This window comes from Chenopodium quinoa, unplaced genomic scaffold (assembly GCF_001683475.1).
Source record: "Chenopodium quinoa cultivar QQ74 unplaced genomic scaffold, ASM168347v1, whole genome shotgun sequence".
NCBI classification, from domain to species: domain Eukaryota; kingdom Viridiplantae; phylum Streptophyta; class Magnoliopsida; order Caryophyllales; family Amaranthaceae; genus Chenopodium; species Chenopodium quinoa.
The window spans coordinates 6061-13233 of NW_018742375.1; the positions used below are offsets into that span (position 1 = coordinate 6061).

Consider the following 7173-nt stretch of genomic DNA (forward strand, 5'->3'; position numbering starts at 1 on the left):
CTTCATTAGAGCTTTCTAAGGAATCTACCTTAGCAACACTCTGATGCAATTCTTCTGTTAGAGATGCAGCCTTCAGTGCTTCTTCACCGACCTGTTCTTCTAAACTTTGTACCTTATCTTCAAGAATCTTAAATTTCTCAGACAATGAGTTAGCCTCAGACTCCTTTTCGCTGAAATTTGCCATTGTCTCCTGCATTTTTACCTCAAAGTCCCTAGTAGAAGACTCGTGTAAAGATTCAAAATGCATTTTACTTGCAGTTGCTTCCTCTATTGCTCTCACTTGCTCCTCTAATTGATCCTCAGCAGCTTTCAGCTTTTCCATAATTACACACACCCTTAGTCCAGAGCCCTTTAGATCATTTTCAATGCTTTCTAGTTTCTCCTGTGTAAGAGACAATTCACCACACAATGATTCAAGCAAATTTTCAGCTTCCCGAAGCTTTTTAGTGGAATTCTCCAATGCTTCTTCTGAACTTCGTTTCTCTACTTTCATTACATTCAAAGATTCCATCAGCCCCACTTCCTTTTCACTTGCTGTTTGAAGTGCACTCTCAAGGTTCAACATTAAAGATCGGAACTTCTCGATTTTTCCAGTGAGTTCAGATACCATGCCTGAATATTTTTTTGATTCAGCTTCAGGATCCCCGCATTTTTACTCCAGTGAGCTTATATTCACTTCAAGCTCTTCAATTTTCTGCTTCTTTTCTTCCAGCAGCGATTCAAGGTCACCCATGTTTTTCTCAGCAACCTCAATTATGGAGTGAGAAGATTTTACTACATTTTCTAATTCTGCTGCACGAGAAGGTAATTCTTGCTCCAACTCCTCTATTTTCTTCTTTGAGATTTTGGACTCAAGATTAAGACTTTCAAATGATTCTTTAACACCAGAAAAATCCTTTTGATTAGTTTCATGATCTTCCAAAGTATCTTGCAAAGACTTCGGCTTTTCATTGAAGTTATTTTCAGTCTCTACCATCTCCTCCTGCAACTTCTTGTGATTCGGTTCAAGAGTTTCATACTTCTTCCCACATTCTTGCAGCTTTACTTCAGTCGATAAGGCCTCATTTTTCAAATTTGCATTCTGTGACTCAGAATCGTTTAATGCAGCAGCCACTCTTTCTAATTCAGTCTCAAGCTCGTTTATCTACTCCAGTGCTTCAAGGACTTTTCTGCTAGATTCACTAACAGATGATTTGCTTTCTTCAACATTTACTTCAACATCTCGAAACCTATCTTTCATTTCCACAGGTTCTCTCTCGACCTTAATGAACTCTCCATCATCCAGAGAGCTTTCTTTTTCTTCTTTATTACCATTTTCCTGTTGCCAAACAAATTCAAGTTTTAGCTATATAAAATAAAAAATTAAAAAAATGATATTGCAGATACTTATAAGCTATATTTAACACAAATCTACCTCAATTGGCTCCGTAACACTAGCAAGCTTATCCTTGACTTCCACCACTAGCACCTCTATAGTTTGTTGAGTTTCATCTTCCATTAATAATCACAATACTTGACCTCAAGTCATTATTTCTGTCTTTTAACATGAAGTCACAAACAAGCATAAATAACTGCAATCAAATGGTGAATCAAATGATGGCAAAAGTTGAGAACTTCAGAGAGATGGCATAACTGAAATCAAATGGTGAAGCAAATGTTTCATGTGAAGCTACTCTTTACATGCATCATCAGGGGAAGACAGAATATAAAAGAGTCAAGGCAGCAAAGAGAGATGAGATCAAGATACAAGATCAACAGTTAGAATGAGTTCAACACATAAGGCAGCTCTTAAGCAACCAAACTAAGGAATCCATTTCAAAGAAAAATTGAGTCAAGAAATGTCTGAAGCAGAACGCCAGTTACTTTAATCCTCATGGCTAAATAAAAAGTCATCAAAAATAACGAAAATTAATTAGAAAGCATCTCATACCATAAGTAATCCATACAGGTTTACCATCTCATTATTATTCCCCATCAAGTCAGTCTGGCACTGCTACATTCTTCCAGTGTTCCACTTCTGTCTCTATTTCCATTCCAGCCATAATGTTCAAAGACCTGAACATTTTTCTGTTCATCAGAAACTACAAGGCTGAGTGTACTTCCATCGATCAGGAACTCGCTTGAAAAACAATCAAATGACCCAAAATCCTTTGCTAGCAAGCTAAGTTGAGAACCTTGTTCCTTCTAGTTGAGAAAATATATGCTTTCATGAATATCCCTGAAGAGAATAAAAAAATTACCTGCAACAGTCAAGAAATATATAGAAGAATCATTCTTTATATAAACATCAGTTCTCTATTTCAGAAGGTATTGAAAAGCAATTAGAGATGAAAAAGAAAAATAAAATTATGATTCATAATACTCAAAAAACAAAGATACAGAGTCCTTCGAATCTAATATCTACTATCTAAATTTTGTGAAATATCAAATCACATCGAAAAAAATATGCACAAAAAAAACAAAGTAGACAAGAAAATTACCCCCGCCACATAAATAATCAAGAAATATATTGAAGAGACATTCTTTATATACACCTAAGTTCTCTATTTTAGAAGGTATTGAAAAATAATTAAAGATGTAAAAAAAATTATGATTCATAATACCAAAAAAAAAAAAAAAAAAAAAAAAACTGTAAAATATATAGAAAAAGATAAAAGTGTAGTTCGTATCTAAAATCTACTATCTAAATTTGTAAAATATCAAATCACATAGAAAAATATGCACAAGAAAATTACTCTTGCCAAAATCTAGCAATGAACCATGGAACTAACATTTCTACCACCAAAATTGATTTTATAACTTCATAATTGGAAAAAAAACCTGAACTTGCAAAGAACACCATAAACTCGAAATTCATCCTCAAGCTCGCATTTGGTAACTTACCACGCTTCCCCGTTGCTGCCCCTACTCCCAACCGAGCCACCGCGCAGCAGCCAATCAGCCGCCCAAACTCCTACTTCCCTCAAACACCCAAAATCGCAACAATCAGCTAGCTACACACAATTCTCCTCTTACTTGTTATGCTGCACTCCAACCATAACACTGACACGACAAGCACCACAATCTGAAGGGAATGGTGGCTTAACATATGTAGAGGTAAGCCTGCAAATAGAAAAGAAGCTAAAATAAAATAAGAAAAATTAAAAAAAAAAAAAAATGTACGAGTTAAGTACAAATACAATCTCTAAAGTTTAAACCATTGCATTTAATCTCTCACCTTTTAAATGAGGCAAATTGGTCCATTAACCACCAGGGAAAGCAATTTCCAGCCAATAACTGTTGATGTGGCAATAGGTTTAGGGACCTTTAAATATTATTTGTCATATAATTTACATATATTCTAGAAATAGTTTAAGGACTTGTCCGATTTAATTGAATAAGCTAAGATTGCGTGTGTGTGCGCAATTTAAGAAACTTATTAGGCTCATTCTCTTCTTTATTCTAATAGAATACAATAAATATTAGTGATGCAAATTTTAAAATTGTTGATAATAAAAATAAATATAAGTAAAAAAATTATAAAATAAAAATTGGTTTAAAAAATAAAAACATCTGATGAAGTCATAGAGTATTTTCTTTAATTGAATAATTAAAAAAAAACGGTTGATAAGTACTTGTATAATTGTATTTTATCCTAAAAGTTAGATTCGGATGGTACTTTTTTTTCAATTTAGGATGGTTGTTCTTAAAAAAAAAAAAAAAAAAAAAAAAAAAAAAAAAAAAAAAAAAAAGGTAAGTAGGAGTAATCTGGCAAATTGACATTTATCACCCAAAATCTCTCTTCACTTTATATATTAGATAAATAGAATAGTTTAGGGTAAGTTGGCAAATGTAATGATGTTGAAAATAGTTTAGGGATCGGGTTGACACGCAGCGCAATCAAATTGGGAATGGTGGCTTAACATATGTAGAGGTAAGCCTGCAAATAGAAAAGAAGATAAAATAAAGTAGTAACTTAGTAAGGCTCAAAGAAAATGGTAGTCAATGCATGGAAGTATTAGAAGTGTATGTGAATTGCTATCTACTCATCTGTAACTCATAAGCATAAACTATCAATCAGGTGCATTATCATATAGCTTAATATGAAACCATTTGGGAAGAAGAGAGAGATGACCCAATTTCAAAAACCAAATATTCAAGTCAAGTAAAATAGATATATTCATCAAACTTCATGAAAAGCTCTTAAACAGAGTTTATGTTCATAAATATACCCATTCAAAACCATTAAATCAATGAGCTCCAATGGAAACTGAGAACTGAGCCTCAAATGAGTCATAACTAATCCTAGGATCATTTTCGAATGTGTTAGTTTAAATTAAACAAGAAATCTTGGAAAATTTTCACAAAATGGTTGAGTCGGACACTTGGACACGTAACCGTGTCGGCCATGGGTACCCGAGTCCGAGAATCATAGGCAATATGTGAACATTATCTTCAACAAATAACCAATTATTCACAGCAATATATAAACAATTTACCAACACAGCAAAACAATTTACCAACACAATTTTCATCAAAATTTAAATTATAATTACATAGATAGAACTGAAAACAATCTATGAATCGCGACACTATTCACAGCAATAAACCAGCACTCCAGCAGCGCTCTTGATCAAAAGACAGGAACAAACATTGCTGGAAGAAGAATAAAATTACGAGCATATAATAAACCAACAAAAAAAAGGGGGGGGGGGGGGGGAGATTACCAGTAGGTCGATTTCTTCCTGCACATGTATTTGCTCAATCTCCCTACTCATTCAAACAAATTAATAAGGTTGAAAGTATATTGTAGTCAAGAAAGCAGTAACAAAACAAAGTTCTGATTGATCCATATGCTTTTCAAAAGCCATACGATGAAATTTTTAGCATTGAGAACTGAGAAGTATACACCAGGAAGGACATAATTGTACCTAATTTGATACCACTCTATTTGCTGGTGGCTTGATAAAGCCATTTTCAGGTGAATTGACAAGATCTTGAACTCATTTCAGAAACTTGAGTCATGACAGATTTACCACCATTCTCAACATGCCAAAAAATCATAATGATGAAATTTATGCAGCAAAACAGGGACAAATGGCTTACATGTTATAATGTAAGAATTAAGCACCACCAAAAGAATTTTCAGTTAAGCCAAGGATGACAGAAGATGAGCAGAAGAGCAGAGCAAAGAATGAGCACAATTGAAAACAACTACTCATAATTAAACAATGTTTATCTACTCATTCTTTCTAAATTTTATCCAAATTCTAGTTGAGAAGGAAATTAAAAGTTCACTTCTACAGAAAAAACTCCAGAAATATATCATCAAAGAAAAAAAATATATTCCAGAACAAACTACAAAATTTTCTTCTACAGATCAGTTACGATTAATCAAAGTTCATTTAGAATCATTAGATAGAAGAACGTAGAGAACAAATATATTGTAAGAGTAAAATTAACTTTCAGTGATTAGGCATCCAGGACCATAGATACCAGTTGGGTGGAACAAAAGGCAAGGCAAGGCAGAGAATCTCCGATCACCAACATGCAGAGAATCTCCGATCATCCAACATGCAGAGAATCTCCGATCATCCAGCATGCATACCGGCGATGGTTGTTGGTTGATCACCGTCAAAGGAGAGAGAAAGAGAGAACAAAATCGCCGGCGGAGGTCTATGGGAGGGCCTTGAAACTCCGTCATCGCCGGCGCTTTCGTCGGTGAGCCGGGGTTTGTGTTTGGTGGGTATTTACAAGGAGAGAGAGAAGGCAGAGCTTTGAGAGATTCCTCATACACATCTGTTACAGCAAATGCCATCCCAACAAAAATCTTTTCACTTCTAGATCTGAAATTTGGAACTCAACTCAAAGTCAAAAGAAAAAAAAAACCCTAAGTACACTTTATCTGTCCGTTTATAGCAAAATCTAGGGTTCTGCAACTTTTGTTTTTTCACTTATTTTTCTTTTTATATTTTATTACTACTATGCTGTACTACACTACTACGTATATTATTATCTGTCCAATCTCCATTGGACTGTATTTTATACCATACTACATATATTATATTACTTCCGCCCATGAATATCTGCAACAAAGTACAAATGGGTGGACTTCTAGGTAAAACTTTTAGGGAATATTAAGTGTAGTTGGGTGGGTTTAATTAATGAGAGAGAAAAGTAAAAATACAAAATTACCCATATAATGATATATATAAACTAAATATTTAAGTGTTGAAAAATAAGGGTATATTTGGTATTTGTAGTGTGAACACAAATATTTGTAGTGGGTTTTAGGTAGTGGGTAATAGGTGGTGGAGAGGACCACTAACCAAAAAGTGAGTAATAGTGGGTAATTAATAGTTAAATATTACCAAAAAAAGGAAAGAAAAAAATTTGTTGCAGATACTCCAAGCATCCAAATTTGGCAAATGTTGCAGATATTCGTGGGCGGAGGTAGTACAATACTTTGTATATCTATATGACATATGAAGTATGTATGAGTACCTAACACGCTAACCCATGCCGGGCGGACTCGTGAGAGGTTTCAGCCCAATAGGGGTCTTCTCCTTACCAACCAAAATAAGAAAATTAAAAAAAAGAAACGTACGAGTTAAGTACAAATACAATCTCTAATGTCTAAACCATTGCATTTGTAGCATTTTAATCCCTCACCTTTTAAATGAGGCAAATTGGTCCATTAACCCACCAGGGAAAGCAATTTCCAGCCAATAACCGTTGATGTGGCAATGGGTTTAGGGACCTTTAAATAATATATATTCTAGAAATAGTTTAAGGACTTGTCCGATTTAATTGAATAAGCTAAGATTGCGTGTGTGTGCGCAATTTGAGAAACTTATTAGGCTCATTCTCTTCTTTATTCTAATAGAATACAATAAATATTAGTGATGCAAATTTTAAAATTGTTGATAATAAAAATAAATATTAGTAAAAAAATTATAAAATAAAAATTGTTTTAAAAAATAAAAACATCTGATGAAGTCATAGAGTATTTTCTTTAATTGAATAATTAAAAAAAAATGGTTGATAAGTACTTGTATAATTGTATTTTATCCTAAAAGTTAGATTCGGATGGTACTTTTTTTTCAATTTAGGATGGTTGTTCTTAAAAAAAAAAAAAAAAAAAAAAAAAAAAAAAAAAAAAAAAAGGTAAGTAATCTGGCAAATTGACATTTA

The 7173-nt window shown here is 33.4% G+C and overlaps 1 long non-coding RNA gene across 8 annotated transcripts; it reads right to left on the bottom strand.

The window, feature by feature from the left end:
• Positions 1–1027: 1027 nt before the first annotated feature.
• Positions 1028–6682, bottom strand: LOC110697105. 8 transcript variants are annotated; one of them, XR_002506460.1, is made up of 5 exons: positions 6652–6682; positions 3218–3919; positions 2884–3102; positions 1415–2218; positions 1028–1318 (listed from the first exon to the last, which is right to left on the bottom strand). It is a non-coding gene; the product is annotated as an uncharacterized LOC110697105 (long non-coding RNA). The 8 variants fall into 8 exon arrangements; XR_002506461.1 differs by lacking the exon at positions 6652–6682 and adding an exon at positions 5476–5971; XR_002506458.1 differs by lacking the exon at positions 6652–6682 and adding an exon at positions 4707–5264.
• Positions 6683–7173: the final 491 nt, after the last annotated feature.